Source organism: Gambusia affinis, linkage group LG01 (genome assembly GCF_019740435.1).
Source record: "Gambusia affinis linkage group LG01, SWU_Gaff_1.0, whole genome shotgun sequence".
NCBI lineage: Eukaryota > Metazoa > Chordata > Actinopteri > Cyprinodontiformes > Poeciliidae > Gambusia > Gambusia affinis.
In genome coordinates this window covers 39,208,211-39,234,093 of record NC_057868.1, presented here as the reverse complement: position 1 = coordinate 39,234,093, position 25,883 = coordinate 39,208,211, and the positions used below count along the sequence as shown (strand labels likewise).

The 25,883-nt window shown below is 37.7% G+C and overlaps 1 long non-coding RNA gene across 1 annotated transcript; it reads left to right on the top strand.

The window, feature by feature from the left end:
• Window positions 1–5,186: 5,186 nt before the first annotated feature.
• LOC122835700 lies at window positions 5,187–6,532 on the top strand. The gene is made up of 2 exons (XR_006371346.1): window positions 5,187–5,406; window positions 5,909–6,532. It is a non-coding gene; the product is annotated as an uncharacterized LOC122835700 (long non-coding RNA).
• The last annotated feature ends 19,351 nt before the right edge of the window (window positions 6,533–25,883 follow it).

Below are 25,883 nucleotides of genomic sequence, written 5' to 3'. Positions count from 1 at the left end.
AAAAATTCTCATCCCACGAGTCATGTGATGAACAATCGGATGTTACTACTGGCAGAAATGACGAAGAAGATGACAGGAAGTCGTAGGAGGATGATGGCGCTGCGTGTTTTATAATTACGTGAACAAACTCGTTCACATGTGATACTTATTCTTGATGAATGGAGACGCCGCAAATGTGAAAGAGTTTTTTTTTTTTTTTTTTTGCATTAGCCGAATATTGACAAAGTTTGTAGTGCAAATTGAATGAGTAACATGTGAAGATGAGTTTCTGTAGGTAAATAAAAATCAACACTGGTTTTTTTTTTGGTGGACATGTTGAAAGGTTCCTGAGCATCACAATTCACAAAAGACTGTATAATTCACACATACATCACTGTGAATGCTTGAAGCAGCTAAAACCAAAGACAGACAGACATAATTTCTGATTATTTCATTATTTGAGCACTTGCTGACTGTCTAGAGAAATGAACATCTGTGTCCTAGTTAAATAAAACAAGACGGACATCACAGCAAACGGACACACCCCGTCCTAATGCAGGAGCAACTTGTACATTTCTCAACTCGTCATTCTAAGACACAATCACATTACCAGGCGTCTGACTTCACTTTCAGCCTCTAGATGCAGCTTTGCTTCAAAACAACGATAAAATAAAAAAATAAAAATTGGGCCATTTGCTTGAACTTTTGGGAATTCTGGAAATTTGGGAACATTGCTAGACAAGGCACTGTTTGCAGATGACAAAACAGGCATTCAGGGACTTATGAAGAAAATAATGCCTCTTTGTTTTTCAGTCTTCGTTTTTCTCATCTTTTTCTCCTGCTGTAGTCTATCCTTCCTTCTCCTCCCGGCTCTCGCCCTCCGTCTTTGGTGGGAGCCAAGGTGTGGGTGTTAAACCTCAGAGGTCTGCTGGTCTGGTGGCCTTGGCTTTGAAGGGCCTGTGGGTTGTGGGTTCAGATCCCGGGCAGGCCTAACCACTAATGTTCAGAGGTGGAACTCCTCAATCAGCGTGGAAATGGTCAAATCAGCCAATCCTGGAGCCAGATTCTGAGTCAGCAGGAACCCAGCTCTTCTTATTCTGGGCTTCTGTCTAACAAATATATCCACCATTTTAGGCTTTTCTGTTTGGTTTTCCTTCCTGAATTCATTTTTATGTTAGATTTCAATCTGAAATTAGATACAGAGAGGAAAGAAACTGACTAATTTAAAATAAATGGCCACAAATTATCAGAAAAATATGAGACTGGAAATCCGCCAGTTTCATTGTATGAGGGATTTCAGCAAACTGTCCTGGGTCCATAAATGTGCAGAAATATTAATAAAGACTTAGATTTTTTTTTAGAAGAATCTCAGAAAGAGCAGTTTTCCACTTTTCGTTTCTACCTGTAAATGTATTCAGAGCATTTTAACTTTTCACATTTTGTCACATTGCAATAGAATCCATTTTACTGCGATTTTCACTAAAACACAAACGCAAAGTGACATGCAGTTGTGAAGTTGGAAGGAAGATGATTCATGACTTTTATACATTTCTAATATAGAAACAAGAAAAGTATAGTATGTCAAGCTGAAAGGTGGAGGCCACCTGTGTTAGTTTAAATGTCGAGGTTAGAGAGCATTAGTGAGCAAATTGGCCCAGTCAAAGCATAAATCTAAATGCAGATTCTCTCCACCCAGTCTGAGCTTTAGATATTTTTAAAAATAACTAAATAATAACTTCACAAACACGACGTTTCATTGGTTTGTCACCAAACACATTGAAGTTTGACACTGTAATGTGAAAAAGTTCAAAAGGTGAGTCGACCTTTTACACACAGTTATAGTGTAAACTGATTTCTTCATGATTTGCAACATAAAAAATATCAAGAAATGCAGAACACTGTGATATTTTATCTATTTCCATCATTTTTACCAACTTTTTTAAATAGAAAAATACTTTTCTGGAAATTTATTTCAGCATTGTTCCATTTTCTTGCTGATTTTTCCTTTTATGCGCCACTGTGTGCAACATCTAAACAAGTTCCAAACTTTTATAAATAGAAAATGAAAAACATGTTGAATAAATAAAAAGGAAAAATACACACACACACACACACACAAATCAGAGCAAACAAGAGGAGAAATGAGATCCAAATTTAAGATGACAGCCTGCGAGAGAAGACGAAGACATTTTTTTACGACTACAGACGCTCTGTGGTCCCATGTGTCTCCTTTTTAACCCATGAAAAAAGTACCCATGCTATTTGGGGATGACTGTCTCCAAAACTTTATAATTCAGTGTATTTATCTTTCTGGCTCCCCTGGTTTTCCTGAAACTGCATGGATGTCTAAACATAGGGTTTATGAGAGCAGCGCTGATGTGGAAATCTCCTGAAATTGAGTGGAATTTTAGCCCACTTTTATATATTTGTCTGTTGTTGGTTTTGTTCGTGGCATTGTCACTATAACAGGCACTGACGCCGCGTGGGAGAGTGTGTGTGTGTGTGTGTGTGTTTGCTTTAGTGACCCAGCATGACATTGTAGTGAGCATAACGCGGGGCTGCAAACAGACACAGGAGAAACAGAAGTGTGGGAAAATAAAAAAAGACATGAAGGTGATGCTGAAAAAACAGAGAAATAAGAGTGACAGCAGTTACTTTGGCAACCAAATCTATTCAAGTAAAAAAAAAAAAAGAAATAATAAAAACAGAATGGGTGAAAAGACTGCAAAAAAAATAAATAAATCAAAGGAGCATATTGAAATGGTCAAAAAACCTCAAGCAAACACACACTGCTCCTGTTTCCATCTTAGCTCATGTTGGTCAACTACAGAGCTGAAAACTAGGCAACCATCTTGTCTGGTATGACCAACAGGCAAAGACAGGATGCTCAACATGTCTTAGCATGCAGCATTTTAAAGGGGCTAGAGGAGCGAGGGAAAGTTTATCAGTTCAACCATCCATCCATTTTCTATTCACCCTTTGTTCCTAATGGGGTCAGGAGGGTTGCTGGTTCCTATCCCCAGCTAACGTTCTGGGCGAGAGGCGGGGTCACCCTGGACAGGTAGCCAGTCTGTTGCAGGCAACACAGAAAACATACAGGACACACAACCATTCACACACACACTCACACCTAGGGAGAATTTAGAGAGACCAATTAACCTGACAGTCATGTTTTTGGACTGTGGGAGGAAGCCGGAGAACCCGGAGAGAACCCACCATGCACAGGGAGAACATGCAAACTCCATGCAGAAAGACCCCAGGCCGGGAATCGAACCCAGGACCTTCTTCCTGCAAGGCAACAGCTCTACCAACTGCGCCACTGTGCAGCCCATTTATCAGTTCAAATGTGTCAATATTCTGCTAATGTCGAGAAAAAAAAACAGGATTTCTCTTTGTGGTGTTTCCGTTAATTAAGTCCTCAATTAAAATTTCATGAGAATAAATTTGTTCACACAACAAGTTATTAAAAAAGCAGGCTGTCCCATCATCCTCCTACATCTTCTTCTTCATCTTTTCCGCTGGTGAAAACATCCATGTGACTCGTGTGATATGAAAAAAAACTTTTTCCATTGCAACCCTCTTATCAAAAAACACTATTATTTTATAAAATCGCATTGTTCCCATTAAGGGAATTTACTTTCATTATTACAATTTGCACAATTACATGGCTAATGGAAACGCAGCTGGTGGGATAAAGACAGGAAGTGTCCATCCATCCTGTTCCCTGCAGGACGTCCAACCAGGCACACACACCTGAAGGAGAATTTAAGGTGACCGTCTAACCTAGCAGTCTTAACTGAGGAAGCAGTAGTACCGGGGAAAACATACAAACTTCATACTAAAGGTTCCCAGGCTGGGATTCAAACGCAGGATTCTACTAACTGGTCCATCATGAAGCTCCAAACTGCAAAGATGGAGAGAAAAAACAAAAGAAATGGAAACTGTGTTGATCTTTTCAGGTTGTTCTTGTTATTGTTTTTTTTCTCTTTGGTTTAGCTTTCCCCTTCTCAGGTTTCCCCCTCACTACGTTTCCCAACATATCATTGACCTTCCTGTGTGTGTGTGTGTGTGTGTGTGTGTGAGTGTGTGAGTGTGTGTCTGGAGCCATTGGATGAAGTGTGTGGTTACCCACTGGTGTGACCAGGGACACAGGGGCACCTCTCCGCTCCCCACTCTGTCATTTAGCTCTCGCTCTGCCGTGTCAGATCTGCTGAGCTCACTGTGAGTCTGTGGAAAAGGTGACGCATCAGATCTGAAAGATGAAGCTTCGACTACAAAATACTCCGTCTTGTTGACAAAACGATTCACAGGAATAGTCCGGATGTTTGGAATTGGGGTTATTTGGAGTTTTGAACTGCAGTCACTATCATCCCTGCAGATCAGATCAGTTTTAGGGCATTTTTCTGATCATTCCACTTTCAATTTTATCAGTTTATTCAGAGCACAATGTTTTGTTTTGCGTAAGACAATAAGCCACCCAATTAGAATGGTGGAATTAAATTTTTCTTACTGGTTTTGATCAGTTGGATCTCGTTTTACCATCAAAACAGAATTCTTGCAGCTGTGACTCTGCATTTGCCTAAATGTTGTCTTCAAATATAGGGATGCAAACTCAGCACAAAACCTCGTCCCAAGCCTCCAAACACTCAAACTCCAGACGAACCATTTCTGAGACCGACAGCAGAATCTGCTGGAGTGAAATTTGCTCTTGGGAGACCACAAACTCCAGGTTTCTGCTCCGTGAAGCGCTCTAACCGGTAAACAGGGGTAACTAAATCAGCAGGTGAAGCCGGAGAGCCTGAGACGGGAAACAGACTTCAGATTTTCCAGTGGAAGTCTCAATGGTTTGCATCTTTGTTTCTGTCTAAAATATATTCCTAATAAAATGTTTCTCATTCAAATGAGTATTTCACATGGAGCTGAAACAAATTAAAACATCTGAGTAAAAATATTAAATAAAAATTAAGCCTACGCTTTTTAACATTTTATATGTATTTTATTGAGATTTTATTTGATATAGTGACACAAAGTAGTGAACAAACATAAAGTAGGAGTAAAATCTTTGAGGTTGTTAGGATTTTTGACACTAAAACAGTGCAGCATGCATTTGTGCTCAGCCTGTGACAACTTGTGCCTTCAGAAGTTACTAAATTGGGTTCAGCTGTGAGTAATTCATCCCCACCACAAATCCAGCTGTGATGGCCTCTGAGCTTTGTTAGAGAACATCAGGGAACAAACAATAAAGCCAATAAACCAGATGATGGAGACTGAGGAGAGCAGCACAAAGGTCAGGGAGAAAGCTGAGGAAAAGTTTGGTTATCAAACAATAATCTGTCCGTTTCACAGAACTCAGCTCCACTTATCTGGAAATGAAAATGATTCAACTACCAAACTGCTCTGGAGGAGCTGCAGAGATGCAGATCTAAGGTAGGGGAAATCTGTGAAGGAAAAAATTTAATCTGGTTTTATGAAATCAAAATATATAAAACAGTAAGAATAGAGAAAAGTTGAGCTGGGATTCCCACACAAACATGAAGACAAACTCATCACAGTCTGTTTGAAGTGAAGCTAATATGATTAATTTCACTGCACAGTTACGTCATGAAGCACCAAACTTCTTTAGATCAAAGCTCAGTTTACAATCAATAAAAAAATATGAGAAAATCAGGATTATGCCTCCAGAAGCTCAGACTCTATTATAACATTTTGGTGTTTGTCAGTTTATTTGACAAATATTTTATAATGAAATTGGAGACTTTGTATAATCCATTAAAGCTTACAGTTTAAACAGAGCCACTATCTTTCCTTTCTTATCCAGCATCATTTCCCCTTTCTTTGATAATATAAACAAACAACAGCATCCTGTCCTACATTGTTTTTAAATTCCTAATTAAGATTATTTATTGTTATTATTTTGTTTGTCAAACAGCGTCTGAACAGTCAGCTGTGATTTATGGCGACACAAAAGGTTCTAGAAGCCCAAAAACCTGAAAGCCTCCAGGAGCTGCTGTGTTTCTGCTGCGGTTCTGGATGTGTGGTCCGCTGCTTCTTTTGGCGTAAAACGAGCTGCAATAAAAACTTGGACCTTTCAAGAAGCACAACACAGAGAGCAGAAGAAACCAAACCAGAAGCCAGCAGCGGCTGCTGCTGCATACCAGCGTTCATCAGCTGTTTTACAAATCTCACTGGCATCAATTCCCCACTTTTTTCTTGCTTGCTTCGTTTATTTCTTTGGAGAATAGAGCTATGCTATAAGGTGCTATTCTGTTGCCCAGACCTCCAGCTGACTTTCTTTTACCAGTGAAAAAGTAAATGAATGTAGTTATTATGAGAAAAAAAAAACACCTCTGTAAATGTTTTGCATCTGAAATGATGGATATTTAATTTGAGAGTTCAAAGTTTGAACTAAGCAGAAAATGATGGCAGTTTTTAGAACGGCCCTCTGCTGGATAGGAAAGCAAATTACTGCAAATGCACTCACATCAGAGAATGACGTAGTTATTGAAAATGACCTGAAGATGGAAACGTGTTCTTAATAAATGCATTGACGTCTTTATGTTGTTTTTTGTCCACGTCACCAAAACTTGAATAATAAAATTTTACACTGTTGAAAATGCATGAAAGATGTAAAACAAAGGACAATGTTCTCTTAATGAAGATTTCTGCAAAGAAAAATCCACCACAGAATATAAATGAACTTGCTAAGAACATTGGTGCAACTCTACTACTTACCAATTTATGTTTTCATTAATTCATGAGATTCATTTGTAATTCAAAAAAACAAATTGCCGTTGTGAAATCTGAGTCTCAGCAAAGATTTCCAACACTTGTAGGTTTAAGAGTAACCTGGAAAATGTTTAGCAGATAACACCCTGCATGCTGCGTACGTCCCACAGGACTCAAACCTCTCTGCAGACCCACAGTTATAGCAGGTTTTAGGTTCTGAGAGCCATAAAACTCAAGTCCCAAATCATAAACTATGGTTTTAAACTCTAAACAACAAGTTAAAGTCCTGTGGTTTGAGTCCACACCTGCAGGAACATCAGCAGCAGCCATACAGAAAGAGTGAAAGTAACGCAGCTTGATGTTCACCGTTAGAGAAACTAAAGTGTCATTGACTCTTTGGACTCTCCTCCAGTTTGAGAAGCTAATGTCAGAACATTTTAGTTCTCTAGACGATGTGATTTAAGCCAGACGTAATTTTGGGCAGGAGGGAATAAGAAATAAAAACATATAATGAAAACACTTAAAGCACATTCAAGTGGTATTTTGGTCCTGGTTTGGTCCCATCCAAAGGCCGGGGTTAGAAGCCATAAGAGCTCCGAGAAAGATCCAGGTTTTTATTGCTACTTTGCTGAAGCCAAGAGAGATCCACCAGACCAAAGAGTGACCTGAAGTCTTGGCAGCAAATTACTGAAAAACTGTACAGTTTGAGAGAATGACTCACTTAGATCACAACAAATGGTTTTATTTCTTACAGAATCCAATATAAAGAGTCACTCAGTCACAACATGTTTTTCCCCAGTATTTCAGACGCCTTTGTTTTTTGCAAATATTTTTTTTCATTGTGTGTCTGAATTAGTTACCTCCAGAACAGGAACAGAACTGTCCAGAACGTCACGTCGCTCCTCAGTGCTGCTGTCAGACCTACCTCACCTATTACAAAAATAAACAAACATCCTGATTATGGATGAAGATTTATGCTAAGAACATCACATTAAAAGGTAGAAAAGTTTTGAAATTATTTATCTTGTTTACATTGTTTTACCTCAACATTATCTGGTATTTCAACAGGATTGTTTAGACTTTTTATATTCACTGTGTCTCTGTTTGAGCTCTGTGTTTTGGGCATTAAATGAATTGTGTCTTATGCCTCAGCTTTGCATTAAGCTTGTTTCCTAATCCTACAGCAAGAAGATAACAGAGTTTACTCCATCCTTTACTGTGCTGCCAACAAGCACCTATACATCCATTTGACTTGTTCCTGTTGGAAAATCTGTTTTGTGAACAGCGCAATCTCATTCATGCAGTACAATACGTCAGCACTCCATATATGGTAGTGCATATGTTGGACAAAACTTGAAATGAGATTTTCTAGCACTTAAACCTCAAGAAAGCAAATTTTAGCTTTTAGAATAAAATAATCCTGAAGTGACAAAGATGTCACCGATTGAAATAAAGTGTGAATCTGTGACTCTGAAACAGCTGAGAACTATCTTGTTTCTACATTTACTTTAAGCAAATGAAGTAACTCTAATCTATTTTATAATACTTTTTTGTTTATTTATTTACGACATAACAGTTAATCTTTTAATAGTTCCAATCAGAATGTAATTCCAGTGACTGAGCAGCAGATGGCGCCAGATTAACATTTGTCTGCTGCATCTTGCACCGTGGTCTTCGCAGCAGCAGTGTTGTCTGTAAACACAGCAGGATTATCAGCTTTTTAACAGATGTTTCTGCTTGGATTAACAACTTCACAACTTCAGCCTCTCTCCTCACACACCTCTCCGGTCTTGGACCCACTGGACCAAGTACTGTTCCAAAAGAAATATGATGCATCAAACCCAGGAGAATCCAAACGTTCATGTGTCGACATGCTACACCAGGATTCATGGAAACTATAGGCAGCACAGAATTCACAGTTTAACAATGGTACAGAATAAAGCTCATAGCTGTAAGTGCAAATTCATAAATATAAAATAAAGATATGGCAAAAGGAATGTGAAGTAAAAGAAGCACATTATGTAGCTGTTTAAACATAAATAATATGCTTTTGCCATATTAGCTGGCTTTTTAGTGCCACTTAGCGCGCTCGCTACGTGTGACATTACTGCATCCACTGATGTGCGTACAGGATGATTTTAGGTTGTTTGCAGTTCTCCCATACAAGCCGCAAATATTCAGAAATATGAACGAACAGGAAATCAAAACAAAAAACCAATGGATTTTATAAAAAATTGTAATTGAACATTAAGGTCTGCAGTGTCAACGTAGCTTTAGATACATCCTTCTTCAACCCACTGGGATCAGATTAATCTTCATGTTAGTTGGTGCAGAGATGCATCTGGAAGTTGCTTTCGAAGACTGAAGTTGGTCTGGAGCTTTCTCAGGTTAAAAAATTATTTAATTTTAATCTAAGATGTGCAACAAATATCACTGTTTCCACCATGACTTTAACAGAGGTGAGTAGAGTAGACACAATATATATTAAGCAAAAGAAACTGAGTCAATGTAACTAGTTACTGCCTACATCTGATCTTTTCATGTGAAACAAACAAAGCAAACATTGACAAGAGAAACAAACACACTCCACAAAAATATAAATATATACAAAACTGATGCAGTGTGACTGAGCTGTGACATTTCTAATGTCAAAATTATAACTTTACTGAGATTCCATCAACCTAAATGTGAGCTTAAAAAAATAACTTTAGTTCTACATTATGCAAAAAAAACAAAAATTCCTTTATGTGAACAAATTGTTTCTTTTCTTCTGCATTTAGTTTAAAGCTGTGCCAGCTGCACTCACACTGGGTTCCTTTGTGCTTATGTATCAGTACATGTCATGTTTGAGGTTTGTTGACTGAATTACAGTTTTCCGGACACTTTTCTGAATAAAATTCTTCTGATATTCTGTGGTACATGTGCCTTTAGTGTAAGAGTGTGTGCGGATAATCCAGTTTCATCAGCAGAAAGCTCTTCCTGCCAGGTTTGACCCAGCTCGCTGCAGTCACAGCTGATTTCTCACACTCCTGCTGAAACTGGCTCTCAGAAAAGTATTCAACTCTCTCCTACAGGCGTCTGCAATCCCATGACAATTTTGCTACCTCAACAGTAAGTTATTGGTTTTTAATAATAATAATAATAACAACATTCTGAAGCATCTGAGTCAGTAATCAAACGGCTCCGGCAGAAACAATAACGCGAATAACTCTTGTGAAAAAAACTATATAGGCACCCTTCTGTCAAAATTTAATCGGAGGATGATTGATGAATGATTAATGACCCTAATTAATTGCTTTGAATTTCCGGTCACATGAACCCCCTCACCCAATTCGGATCCATGATGCCCCCTCACCCCAGGATGTCTCATGACCTCAGCACGCTTACATGGACTTAAGAAAACCAAAGTTTTTCAAAATCAACATGATCTTACCACAATGAAGATTTCAGTAAAGAGCTCATATTCTATTGTTTTTCAAACTCAATGTGCATAATGGTTTAATATACAACCTGCTGCTATTATGAAGAATTTATTTCCTGGAGACTTTATATTTCTGTAGGCCAGTGGGGATATTGAATCCATGACCTTGCATTATAAGTACCCTACTCTGACCAGCTGAGCTAACCAGCCACACATAATGTTGAGTTTTCATCAATGTAAGAAAAACTTACATGACCTTGACAAAAGCAGTGAAATTCTAAAGTTTTCCAAAATAAACATGAATAATGGTTCAATTTAAAGTCTTCTGCTTCTATTTTGGAGAGTTGACCTTACCAAAAACATTATGATTCCAATGTGGGCTTTGAACTCATGACCTTGGCATTCTTAGCAAGATCTCTGACCAGTTGAGCTAAACTGCCACAGATAATGTTGAGTTTTCATCGATATAAGAAACTCTTCAATGATCTTACCACAATAAAGATTTGAGTAAAGAGCTCATATTCTAATGCTTTTCAAAATCAATGCGCTTAATTGTTAAATATACAACCTCCTGCTATTTAGAAGAGTAGATTTTATTAAAATTTCATATTTCTGTAGGACAGTAGGGGGATTGAACCCTTGACCTTGGCTTTATAAGTACCCTACTCTGACCAGCTGAGCTAACCAGCCACACATAATGTTGAGTTTTCATCAATGTCACAGAAACTTACATGATCTTGACAAAAGCAGTTAAATTCTAAATTTCTCAAAATAAACATGAATAACAGTTTAATTTAAAGTGTCCAGCTAATTTGGAGAGTTGACCTTACCAAAAACTTTATGATTCCAATGGCCAGAGTGGGGTTTGAACCTATGACCTTGGCATTCTTAGCAATATCTCTGACCAATTGAGCTAAACTGCCACAGATAATGTTGAGTTTTCATCGATATAAGAAACTCTTCAATGATGTTACCACAATAAAGATTTGAGTAAAGAGCTCATATTCTAATGTTTTTCAAAATCAATGTGCTTAATTGTTAAATATACAACCTCCTGCTATTTTGAAGAGTAGATTTTATTAAAATTTCATATTTCTGTAGGACAGTGGGGGGATTGAATCAGTGACCTTGGCTTTATAAGTACCCTACTCTGACCAGCTGAGCTAACCAGCCACACATAATGTTGAGTTTTCATCAATGTCAGAGAAACTTACATGATCTTGGCAAAAGCAGTGAAATTCTAAATTTCTCAAAATAAACATGAATAACAGTTTAATTTAAAGTGTCCAGCTAATTTGGAGAGTTGACATTACCAAAAACATTATGATTCCAATGGCCAGAGTGGGATTTGAACCTATGACCTTGACATTCTTAGCAAGATCTCTGACCAGTTGAGCTAAACTGCCACAGATAATGTTGAGTTTTCATCGATATAAGAAACTCTTCAATGATCTTACCACAATGAAGATTTGAGTAAAGAGCTCATATTCTAATGCTTTTCAAAATCAATGTGCTTAATGGTTAAATATACAACCTCCTGCTATTTTGAAGAGTTGATTGTATTAAAATGTTTTATTTCAGTAGGGGGATTGAACCCTTGACCTTGGCTTCATAAGTACTCTACTCTATCCAGCTGAACTAACCAGCCACACATAAAGTTGCATCTTCGTCTGTATAAGAAAAACGTACATGATATTACTACAATCAAGGTTTGAAAAAATGCTGTTATGTTTTTCAAAATCAACATGCTTAAAAGGATATTTTCAGGCAATATTTTATTTTGAAGTATTGATTTTATTTTTCAACCTTTTTTATTTTGAAGTGTTTATTTTATTTTTCAACCTTTTTGATATTGAAGTATTGAGTTTATTTTTCAACCTTTTTTATTTAGAAGTGTTTATTTTGTTTTCCACCCTTCTTAATTTTGTAGTATTGTTTGTCTGAAAGACTTTTGATACCCATTGACCAGTACGGGGATTGAACCACCTACCTCAGGGTTATTAGCACCACACCTTGTCCAGCTGAGCTAATGTCAGCTGGACAGAGTTTTCCTAAATACAAGGTAACTCATATTGTTGAGTTTCCATGGGTTTAAGAAAACTTGCATGATCTTACCACAATGAAGATTTCAGTAAAGAGCTCATATTCTATTGTTTTTCAAACTCAATGTGCATAATGGTTTAATATACAGCCTCCTGCTATTATGAAGAATTGATTTCCTGGAGACTTTATATTTCTGTAGGCCAGTGGGGATATTGAATCCATGACCTTGCATTATAAGTACCCTACTCTGACCAGCTGAGCTAACCAGCCACACATTATGTTGAGTTTTCATCAATGTAAGAAAAACTTACATGACCTTGACAAAAGCAGTGAAATTCTAAAGTTTTCCAAAATAAACATGAATAATGGTTCAATTTAAAGTCTTCTGCTTCAATTTTGGAGAGTTGACCTTACAAAAAACATTATGATTCCAGTGGCCAATGTGGGATTTGAACCCATGACCTTGGCATTCTTAGCAAGATCTCTGACCAGTTGAGCTAACCCGCCACACATAATGTTGAGTTTTCATCGATATAAGAAACTCTTCAATGATCTTACCACAATGAAGATTTGAGTAAAGAGCTCATATTCTAATGCTTTTCAAAATCAATGTGCTTAATGGTTAAATATACAACCTCCTGCTATTTTGAAGAGGGGGCATCACGTGGCCGGATTGGGGCGGGGGGTATTCATGTGACCGGAAAGTAAAAGCAATTATTTATGGTCATTAATCATTCATCAATCATCCCCTGATTAAATTTTGACAGGAGGGTGCCTATATAGTTTTGTCTTGTGTATTCCATCACAACAGAAGAAAAATTAAGTTGAACGATGAGGCTGAATTGGAAAACAAAGAAACACAAAGAAAGACAAAGCACATCTAAATATCCACAAGAAGAAGTTGCACCTTTTGCTTTTTGTAATGGATTAATTTTCCAAACTTTATGGTCTCCAGCTGGCAAACTCTGTAGCCAGGAGACAGAGCGTTGCTCCTTTTCATTGATTTTTGTGACTCTAGCTTATCCTCCCTCTGTATCATCCATTTCATTAGGCTTTGCTTTCAGTTCATTGAGTTTAAGGCATGAGGCTCTGAGGGAATATGTGCTGAGCTTATTGCTTTGGCCAACTGATTGAGATGAGTCTTATTGCTGGACACTGGAAAACCCAATTACCTCTAGAGAACTGATACTTTTGCTTTTTTATACTCTTTAGGATGCATTAAAGTACAGACCACTATCATGTATACATATCCTATAAACACAGTTGTTCATAGAACCCGATTACAGTAATCACAATATTAAAAATAAGTTATAAAAATTTTATTTTGACTGCAACCCAAAAATCAAATTGCTAATCCTAAATTAGCTGCCTAACAGTTGATTTATTTACAGAAATTACTGCATAAAGGCTGCAGGATCAGTTTACAATCTAGTAGCGAGTTTGTTGGTTTATATTTGTTCTAAAATGTTTGTTACTCACAACTGTGAACCTGTTAATGCATCAAGGTTCTTTTAATAGTCATGGTGCAAATGTGCAATGAAATGATCATTTTAAAAAGCTTTAAAATGTCTCACAATATAGCCAGCAAAGATAAAAGTACATCGAAATGAACTGCAAAACATGGACAACATGGAAATTCAAATCTGAACACAAAACACAAATATAGATCCATGTGACGTGACGTGGCCACAAAAAAGGCGTATATTTTTATAACATATCCATCAATTAGGTTTATTTGTATGGCACATTTCAGCAGCAAGACAGTTCAAAGTGCATCACATTATGAAAAACAATAATAAGAAGTCAAGAAAACAACATAGGAAAAGCTTTCTGTTGTTTAAATACCAACAGCAACAATTTATTTTTTGAGGGGTTTTAAAGATCCGTTTTGCTTTATATAGAGTAATCTGACATGACGCCTCCTGTCAATCATTCTAGAGGGGATAGACGGTAGAATCCAATTTATTACATAAAAAAAAAAAACAGAGTCTGGAATAATGCAAGAAATGGATGAAGGCCTGCAGCCGACCTCATGTCTACGTTAAGTGACTGACCAACTACCCCACGGTCATCTCTACTGGTGGTAAATATTTTTTGTTAATTTTTTGCCATAAAGACACTTATTGATAGTCATATTGGAGATCATTAAGTGAAGGTAGTTATGCTTGATTTTATTTGTGTAGATTACGATTGTAGCTTTATGGCCTGTTGCCTTATGAGGCAAAAATGACTCAAACGATGTAATGAACTGAGTTCCACTACCTCAGCCATTCTAAAACTGTTTGCTCTACTTCCACACGGGGGGCGGAGTCGGGGTCATGTCAGTTAAAACTTAGTCATCTGCTGAATATATTAATAAAAAGGAAAAGGTAAACAAAGAAAACACAAAGCTCTGTTGTTTTGGGATCTGTTTTCTGCTGCAGTATGAGTGCTTTGGTGTTTTCAACTTGAATAGACATTTTTTCCCAGAACAGAGAAATTTTTAAAATATGCCCTCTGGTCAAACTTAGACTGAATTGGGTAGCAAAGATTTCCAATGTTGTTTTTAAGATAAATTTTGCTTTGGAAAGACCGTGGTTCGTTTATGGAAAACCAAAAATAATATTAATGTTATAATAAAATCATTTTCTTAAACTCAGTACTTTATGTATTTATTGTTACACCCATAATTCCTGTGAATATTTGATGCTATAAAACAGATAGGTTTGAGTTGTAAAACCTCAAACAAACAGAATATGGTCCAGCATGATAGGAATGCATTTATATGTCTTTTTAATAACGCCTTGATTCCTGCAGCCGTTCACCATTCGCTTCATATGGATAAAACTTAATTGTCTTTTATCCTCCCTCGTGTGTTTGCCTCTCATTTCCTTCTCACTCACCCAGGTAGCAGCGCTCACTTTTATGGCCACCTTTCGTTTCTCTCAGCCAATCTTTCTCTGCGGTCTCCAGAAGCTTCCATCAGTGATTACACATAACCCTTTAGTAATTAAGCTAAGAACACTGATGGGCCTTCGGGTCGTAAATAAACCACTATAAGTGATATTAAAGTATGGGGGAGAGCATTGGCAGGGGAAAACATCTGGTCAGGAGTTTTAGATAAACACTGACTGTGCAGCACTTCTCCCCCTCGCCCAGGTTTAAGCAGTGGTAGGTGACAGGGATTTATTTATGCATCAGGAGCCTCGTCACAAACATGATAACTTGTCAAAATTACAATTGCAAAACCTGAAAGCAGGAATGTAAGATTGTGATCTGTTGACAATGTGAAGATAGTGGAAAATAAATTAGATGAAAACTGTAGCCGTAACATATGTGTAAAATGTTGCAGATGTGGCAGATTGTGTTAGCTAGTCTGACATTAGCCATGTGTTCTTCCCTCCCTGCCAGATTAAGGACAAAATAATCATTTGTTCTTAATAACTGGATAAATACAGGCTAAATGAAGCAAAAATTAAATTAGCACAGGCAACTGAGCGATTAAATGTGCCTCTGTTGGTGAGAATAACCAACACAGAACCCTGCATTGTTGTGTTTGAGAAAAAAATATTTAAAGTGCAATAATGTCCAGTTATTTTTGTCAATAATGAAACCTTTTACAGTGTCATAGTTTCGAAAGACCCTTGAACTGGATTTGTATTAATGTGGTGACCTCTCTGCAGTCAAGCTGTCACTTTGTAATCAACGTAACTAATAATCTAGTTTTATTCCATGCTAAATAATAATTTTGTTTGCTAAATTGTTTCTTGTTGACTGACTGAACTTGGACATGTTAAAAGCCACGGATTTGAAAGCAACCATGGTACAGAAAATAATCCAAAAGAGTAAAAAGATGTGCACCCCAAAATAGGCAACATTCCCCTTCGCCCATCCAGTCATCGTTCTTCTCTCCCCTCATTCTTCCTGTAGCAAGATTGTTAAAATCATAATGAGACAGTTGCCGTTTTTGGAGACCGAGATGAGAAGAAAAAAAATCCTCCTCATTGCTGAAACTAAATAATTAAAAGGATGAAAGAAAATGACTCTTTTTGGGGAAGGATTATTATTATTAGCCAAAAATATCTAGACCGTCTTCTGCATGACGATGTCTTGACTAAAGTTATTCATATGAGTGCCATGCACATGATAATTAGACTTGAGATATGAACAAAAATGTTCCTGAAACATATTTCGGATCCCTATGAGAGCAGAAAATGGAGAAATGGATTCTGCATTTGCATCCTGACTTTGTTTAGCCTTTAGCTGTTTCCAACAAAGCAGATTTTCTTGTTAAGTGTCACATAAATTTCCATCGTGTTCTGCAGATTCTCCACACTGACGTTGAATAATAAGGATGTTGTTAACCTTGCAGCTGTAATACTAGTAGAACTCATTTCTGACTCACGACAGAAACATTGACATGTTTACCATGGTTACTTCTAAACAAAAATTTAACTTTGGGTATTTAATACCAACAAGCAAAAATTCTGTTGCATGTTTATAAACAATTAATCATTTCTGATTTGACTTTTCATAGGTATATATTTGAGTAAAATGAACATTGTTCCTTTATTCTATGAACTACTGACAACATGTCTCTGAAATTCCAAGCAAAAATGTATTATTTATTTGCGGAAAATGAGAAATTGTCAAAATAATGGAAAAGATGCAGTGCTTTCAGACCTAAAATAATGCAAAGAAAACAAGTTTATATTCATTTAGAAACAATAACACCAAAGTTTTAATTCGGGAAGAGTTCAGAAATCAATATTTAGTTGAATAACCAAGAGGTTTTTCCAGAACTTATGAGCTGTTTAAATTTTTTTACTTTTCGATATTTCCAATATTTTCAGAGTTTATGCTTATTTATTGACATGTAAGGCAAAAAATATATATATTTTTTTCCATTTCCAGTGCACTGTCAAAATGAATGTCTCTTAACTGAATAATATGTCCTGTGATCTGCTGGAGAAAAGACTGAATTACTAGAGAATAATTCCCTAAAACTGATCCGAGGTTCTCTGGTCCAAAAGCTTTGCAGCTGCTGCACGATGCTTTCCGTTCAGTCTGAATTTGGGCTTTATGTCACTTTCTTCTGGCAAGTAATCAGTTATGAGATTGTTTTTTACTTTTGTGTGAGAAAATGGATCTGTGGCGTGTGGAGAATTTTTTAGGGTGTCATGCTCAGCATGTGAGAATTAGCTAATCTGGAATCTGCACACATTCTTCCTTAAACACCTACAGGCTGAGTGCATTAAATTACAGGCCAGCTGCAGCAGTTATTGATGGCTACTGCTGCTCTGTGCACTGTGCTGCTGCAGAGGACCAACAACCAGACTTTAACTGCTGCTTGATTGATTCAGTGCGATTTTGAAAGCTCTTTTGTGTTTAAATCTGACAGATTTGCATTCTTACCTGTCTCATCATTCTCTATCATACATCTTGGTTCGTTTTAGGAAGTCAGTGGAAAACTGTTGATGGAGAGGAACATCCTCCATTATTTATAGCGGCATACAAGGAGTCTGCCCAGTTTAGTATGAGATCAGTGTTGTGAGCCAACAGCAGCTCTCAATCATGCCGGCCCCTAGTGGAGCGTCAATCAGCCTTTAGACAGTGTGTGATGGATTTTTCCAGAGCCTGTTCAGACAGTCCAGTCAGGCCGAGATTTACCGAATGCTTTTGCAGAGATTTAAATGAAGAGGGAACATCCAAACCTCAACCTTTTTCCATTCTGGCTTATTATAGCATCAGCTGCAGAATGTTCATACTGTGAGAAGCGGCTAGACATAAAGTTTCAAGGTTGTCCAAACAGACTTTCTGCTCTTTTGTAAACAGACACCCTCTTTAGCTGCGTTTCATTCAAAATCTTTGTCGAGGCCGTGCTGTGGTGGCGTAGGGGATAGCGTGACCCATATTTGGAGGCCTTCAGTCCTCGACGCGGCCGTCACGGGTTTGATTCCCCGACCCGGCGACATTTTCCGCATGTCTTCCCCCCGTTCCTCCCCCTTTCCTGTCAGCCTACTAGAGCCCACAAAAAAACCCTGGAGGTAGAATAAAAACTTTGTCGATATTCTTCTAATGTCGAAAAATTGCGATGTTTCCATCAAGTAATGAATGAAATTAAAATCACACATGAACGCAATAAGACATTAAAAGAAATCATTTATTTATAATTTAGCCATGGTGCTAACGCTCATCATCTATCAGCCAATCAGAGGAGATGTTGGCGTCTTATTCAGACATTTTACAGAAGACATTTACTATATTAGTTGAGAATTATTTAAATAATCGATTTATCACGAGTAATCTGATTATTTATTGCAGTCCTGGAGAATTATTAATTTTTTTATCATTTGACTCACCTGCTTCCTAATTAAACTCCACATTTTGTTTCCTTCAGTCCTCTCCGGATGCTCTGTTGTATTCACACGGTTCTTGGTTCTCAAGTCCTTTAACCTCTGGGTCTTAGTTTCTGCACATTTAACATTTATATTTATTAAACATTTTTAACTCTCCTCTGCTTCACTGCTTCTGGATCCTACACAAGTCAGGACAAGGAATCCTTTGCTAAACAGAATTTTGTTGTCAGCTGGTTTTTGTCCTGCTGAAAATTAGAGCACAAAGGTTAAACTTAAAAAAACGGTTCTAACTCAGTACCACAAGTTGTACCTAATAAAGTGGCCAACAGAGAGATTACATTTAGTATTAAAAAAAAAAACCTAAAATATGCGCTTGCTACTTTTGTCACTTTTTGAATCCACTCCCACACACAGCGTGTTTTGGTAAATCGGGTGTTATCTCGTGCACTATTATTGGAATCGTTGAGGTGTTGGTGTGTTGGGGAATAAATTTTAAGATGTTTCTGGACTCTCCATGTTTCATCAGCTTCTCATTCCAATACAATATAAGCTGTGTAAGACAGAGCTGTCTTTGGGAGGTACAGTACCTTCTGTTATCTTCTCCCTGCTGAATTAGACCGATCTCTTCAACGTCTCTCCTCACCGTCTCCAGCGTTCACATTTTCCTCTGGGGAAATTCAGCTATTAGAAAGTTTCTTTTTACTTCCTCACATATATGGAACCAAAGTTTCTCCTTGTTCTTACAAATGGAAGATAATAAATGAAGCTTCTGGAAGAGAAAGCCAGACACACCCTGTAATATTCGACAATCCATCAGTAGCTGCAGATCGAAAGCTTCCTGCTGGATTAAAATCTTTTAGCACCAGCCACCAAGATGCTTTCAAAACACCGTAAATCTCCTTTTTCTCCCCACTTTGAGACTTTGTTGGATCTCAGTCACCTCATCTAGGTGTCCAAATGCATTGCGTTATGATTCGTTTTTATTATTGTTTGTTTTAAGGAGTTGAATTGCTTGACCTAGTAATAAAGTAGCCAGTGAGCCACACAGGACACACACCTAACAGTAATTTAAAGTGACCCACACATGTAGTGAGAACATTCAAACTTCATGCAGATTCAGGATTTAAAGCCAGAATTACTTTGCTAACAGCTTCACTGTTAGCAAACACACACACACAGTCGTTTGTCAGAAAATGTTTCAAAAACACCCCAGAAATCCCAAATTCCTTCACATTTCTCTGAAAAGGATGTCGGCCAGCCTGGTAAATTACCATAGCTGGGCTCTTTAGTCCTCTCTGCCCGCAGCAAGTGAAGAAACCCTGATGGTTGAGTAATAACTTTTCTTTATATAAACATTACAACAGGATTAGAACGATCCCACGTCCCCCGTCCTCGTCTCTGGAAATCTTTCTGTCTCTCCTTCTGTGTCTTTCTACCTCACTTTATTTCTGCTGTTTGCCTGTTATGTCAGGCTGTCTGTGTGAATCCGTCACTGAGCCTGAGCTCTTGAGGGCCAGCAGGGTGGACGGTCGTTACAGTGTGTGTGTGTGTGTGTGTGTGTGTGTGCGTGGGCGTGTGTGTGTGCGTGTGCGTGTGTGTGTGTGTGTGTGTGTGTATGTGTGCATGCTCGCAGCAGACAGCGAAAGCATGATGTGTACAGCAGGTGAAAGACTTTGAATGTTTCCCTTTGTGTCCCTTTCTCTGTGCTCACTGTCCTTCTATTTGCAGGGAGTCTTTTTTTTGTTGTGTGTGTGCGTGTGTGTGTGTGTGTTTGCACACATCGTTGCAGCTTGTGACTAAACAACAGAAAGTGAACATGGCAGCTGCCACGCCACACAAACTCCCACTCCTCAGACAGACTCCCTCCCCAGTAACACACTGGCGCTCCCAGTGCTTGAGCCATTTCTTTACCAGACTTTAGTGTGTTTTCATACTTGGTAGTCTGGTAGATTCAGTTCAATTTGGGAACAAATATGCCAACGTTTGTTACATTTTCAGCTGCTGTGATTCACTTTCACAGTCCACTTTGTCAAACCATAAACCCTCTACTATAAACCCTGTTCCCCTCCTCACCAGTGGTGGCGCTGCACCAAGAACCACTGGAGGAAATGGTTCAAAACCTCTAAAGAAGACAGGAGTGCTTCCTTCATCTCTCCATGTGAAGTGGTGTCAGATTTTAACAGTTGTAGGATTTCTCTTTAGTCTTTGGTAAAAATCCAGGAGCCATTTTACATACATTTGTTCTGGTTGTATTTACCCAGAATGCCCTGGGGTATAGTCCACTTCCTGCTTTTGGAGCAGTCTCCAGTCCACTTCGTGTTCACATATTCATTCAAACCGAACCAGAGTTCACTTCAAACTGAGACTGAGGTTTTGAGGCGAACCTGACTTCTATTGTGCATTCAAACAACCTTAACAGACATAATTTACATCGTTTACTGTTTTGCACAAAAACCCTTTAAATTTCTGTCTATTGTGGACTTCTTGGAAATTTGGTGTTATTTTTAGTTTTTGCCACGTATTTTTCTTTTTCTTTTTTATTCTTGTGGTGAAAACAAAACGCAATGCATGATAAAATAAAAACACAAATTTTAGATTAGGAATGGTTATTAAATCTCCAATGCCTCTCTCCCACCCATTAAAGGACATTTTAATGGTTTTCTGTGAAATGATAAATGGTCTGAGCTTATTAGCTGAGCTGATGTGAACCAGAAACCTCAACATGCATAATTCTGTTCAGCTCTGTGATAATCAGATGGGAAAATTGAACCAGAGATGATTGATTATGCAGAAATTACTGTAGGACAGTTTATTGGTTTAAAATAAACTATTGGGAACCAAAACCACCTTATGTTCTATTAAACACACAAACATCCAATAAAACACAAAACTTTTGGTTGTAGAGTGACAAAATGTGAAAAAGTTCAGTGGCTATAAGGACTTTTTCAATGCACATCCCTCCATCCATCCCTCCATCCATCCCTCCATCCATCCCTCCATTCATCCATCCCTCCATCCATCCCTCCATTCATCCCTCCATCCATCTTTAATCTGTTAGTCTTGCAGGCTCTTCACACTCTGCTGTTTGCTGCGTCTTCCTGTGTTGTTTCATCCGCCTACATCCCTCTGCTGCGAGAAGCCATTTTTAAAACTGTTAAAGGAGAAAAATGAAGGCCTCTAAAAAAACCAACTCAAGCAATGTCTCGTCTTTAAGTCACATTTAATGATTTGACAGAAGTCAGCCCTCATTGTCAGCAGGCGCAATTAATTCTGATCCTTTATCACTGTAAAACAGCAGCTGACGTTTTGCCGGTCGTTATTTTCACAATGAAATGTAAGTTAGTGTTTTCTGTATAAGCTTGAGAGTTAAGCAAAATCAGAAGCTGTGATGAATGAAACTGTTTTCATAAAGTGGAACTGAATCCAGGGGGACCTGTACATTCCCTCTGCAAAATGTTAATTTCATAAAGAATAGCCCAAAGAAAGGCAAAGTATTTATGGTCTAGTTTCTAGTTCAAATATCTTAGTAGCTACAATTGAAATAAGACAAAACTAACTTTAAAATAACTTTTCAGCAAGTCCCGGATTCCTTAATATTAATGAAAAAGTACTTGTTCCCTGTGGCAGATAATTTCACTTATAACAAAAAATTTTTTCATCAATATTAACGAATTATTGACCGTAAACAAGCTCCTATATCTTATTTCAAATGTACTAAGAAATTTGTTCTAGAAAATAGAGATTTTGTGCTTTTGCAGTGTAAAGAGGACCCGGAGCCAGAGGCAACCTCAATACTGTAACATCATAAGAAATACATATAGAAGTTTAATATAATTATTTATTTGATAACAGACTCATGAACTGTTCTGTTCATGTTGTCTGAAATAAAAAAAAAACTTGTTCTCCCTTTTTTAACGGTAAAAAATTAAGAACATAAAGAGAGTAATGCATAAAGCTGCAGACAAAAGAGCACCGGTTGTAAATTAGCATGTGGCCTCTGAAATACAAAAGAACTTCAGATTAGCTCAGGGGTTTTCAAACGGCGTCCCAAGGGCCATTAATGGCCCCCGACGACAACTCAAGTTTTATACGAAGATGGTCCTTCAGCTGACAAATTAAAATCTAGTTTAATTTAATTTAATCAGATCATAAATATTCAAGGATTTTTACTCAAATTCAGATCTGGGCATTCATTGGCTAAATATGGCAAGCAGTTTTGAAAAAGATTGACTCGTATCCAGGTCTTGTTGCTCAAACACAAGATTTGTTGTTTTGTTTTTTGTTTTTTTTATGGGTGAAAATAGTTAAAAATCAACCTGAAAAACTTAGGAAACATTTTCGGATGAATAATTCCTTGGATGATTTAGAAATCCCATTTCCTTACCAACCATACAACTTTGTCCATTTTATTTTAAAAAATGTCTAGGAAACCAAAAACATATCAAATTTACTCACCATTTTTTTGTAACTTTCCATTTCAACAAAACAGTTTAGGTCCAAATTGTAAAAGGTTTGGACACTTCTGGACCGTCTCTTTGAGAAACAGAGAAAGGTTTTATTGTTTTCAGATAAATTCATGGCAATAAGGATTTTAACATTTTCCACTTGTGTTCAGGCCTGCGTTTCTAACTGGATGTCTGTTTAACCGGTGCAGGTTTCTGATCCGACGTCAGCTGCTCCCGTCCGCTGCAGCTCTCCGTTCGTCGTTTTTCTCCTCAGTTTCTCTTTTGTTCGGCGGCAGACGGCCGCCCACCCTGAGCCTGCTTCTGTCAGAGTTTACAGATCTGATCATAGCATGTTCGGCACCCCGAGGAGACAAATGTTCATAATTTTTGCAGCATATATATAAAAATTGATTTCAGCACAAACGTTATTTAAGCTCCAGCCATAAATTTTCTGCAGAAAAATTTGTTCTTTATATTTCTAGACAAATGATAAAATCCACTGGAGGTAAAAATTGCTTGGCCAGGATTCTTCCTCCAGAACTGAAATGAGTTTGTCATGAAAATAAAGACAGAATAGTGGCTGCTAGAAGGATAAATTGTGTTATTTGTTAAAGTCTTGCTTGTTTTAAAACATGTCTACTCTACATGATCAGCTTCAGAGATTAAAAAAGGCAAACCTGCTTACGTTGGTTATCATATTCCTCTCCTTTTCCTTTAAAAATAGCACACAGTTTGAAATGTGAGATCATTACGTTGTAATAAACCAGTAGATGATTTCCTCAAAAGCTTTAAAACCTCCCTGAAGCTCAGATTATGTGTGTATATTCATCAAAGTCCATCCCGGCAGAACGCCGCTGATCTGAGACCTGTAATTAGCTCCCCATGCTCCCCAACTCATAATGACCCTCATTCATCAGGAGATGCTCTTCTCTGGACTGATGCGCAGGCAGGGGGGAAGTTTCAGGTGAATCAGGGAGAAAACTGCGACTCCCGGAGGAAACATCAACCCTGATTCAGGAAAAAAACACAGCAACTTTTCAGTGAAACATGTTTTATCACAACCAGAAAAACAGTGAAAATCTCCATCTCTGTTTTCCCTCAAGGGGAGCATGATGCTCTGATCATGGGTGATTGTGTGTGGGGGGAAAGAATACATGAATTAATTATCTGATGAAAGAGGCACACATGCATCTATGAGTAAAAGGAAAAATATCAAAATAAATTTTTAAAAACATAAAATTTTATGTGCTTAAAAATGTAATTTCTTAGAAGTTGGCTGAAAAAATAAAATAATAATAAAAGTTAAATTATATGATATGAGGTAAAGTTCTCCTTTATTTAAAAAGATGTTGCATTTTATGTAGTAGTGGCATAAAGATCCTGACCTGCTGACATGTCTGGTTGATGCTACAAGATAAATATTAGTTGTTTTAGTTGCATCTTCTCATGTGGCAAGATTTAGTATGCTAACAAAGTGAGGATTAATTATTCGCATTAGTGTTTTTTTAATGTGAAGAATAAGTAAAACACCTTTACCTTCTTTCAGTAACTACAGAATAAGCTGAGGTCATTTATGTTTTAAAAGAAAAGGAAAAGATATCATGTCAGTTTTGCTGCACTAAATCTTGACTCTAAACATTAAACAATAACGTATAATTTATAATGTTCTATAATATGAACTGTAAACATTAAGCAGCACTGTGATCAATCATCATGACAGTGATTAGGATGTGTTTAAACTGTTTCGCTCTGATGTGAAGCAGAGAGGAAGCCATGATGGTTGTTTCAGAGAGAGTAGTGGCATCCTGACTGGAAGGTTGTCGGTTTAATTCCAGCTTCTCCGTGTCAAAGTGTTGGTGGGAAAGACACTGAACCCCATGTTGTTCACAATCTACATATCAGGCAGGCTTATTCAGTCATTTGATTGGTTAACCTGACAAAAAAAAAAAAAGTTAAGAACAAATGTCTTATTACAACTGTAGCCTGGCAAAAGGCAAAATGACACAATTTAGACAATGTAAACGTGAAAATTGCAGCATTTCAAAGAACAGAATACACAGAGAAATATAAAGATGTCCAGTTTGTGGATTTCTCTGTGGATCATTCCAGTAAAGTGAAAGGACAACCGGCCAGATGCAGAAGAAGTTTTAGAAAATGTTAATAGAATCAAGTTTGCAGTTCGACCGTTAAACATAGAGGAGGTAAGAGAAAAAGTCCCTGCGGGACTAAAAACTATTCAAAATAAAAACGTCTTCCATTTTCATCTGGCTTGCTTACAATCAAAAATCATTCAAATGATGTTAATTATTGATCTTAAAGAGAAACTTCTTCAGATTTGTTAAGTTTAAAAGTAAAGGCTATGAAACATTGTATGTACAGATCTAAAACCTCAGGTCCTAGATCTAAATGTTAGATCTGGACTGGAAGGATCTGGACTTCCAGATGTGAATAGATGGAGATGAACAACCTGGATGTCATTTCTAGGGCCACTTCCTTCTGGTTGGACCCCCAACTGGAAGCAGCTCTGCACCATCCGGCTTACTGAGGGCAGTGAAGCACAGAGCGGTAAGTCACCAAAGGTTTTTACTGCCTGTTCTGCCCAGAGTTTATGGGATCTTATCAATTAGCATGCTCACTGCTGTAAACAGGCCGGTCGCTTTGTGTGCTGTCAGCTTCATGCATCACTGCCTTGTTAAAATCAGACGAATGCACTCTAAAGAGCCAGGTGATAAAAAAAGGAAGCAGCAGAGTTACTGTCTGGTCTGGCACCAGTTCAGTCTGGTCCCTGGATGTGAAAAGACATTTAATGTGCCACAGCAGCTACACACTTGTGTATCTGCAACGTGAACACTTTTTCAGATTTCATCTGCATGCAGCTACTTTGAAGCTGCACAACCTCTTAAAGCATTGCTATTAAACTGGCCCTTAAAA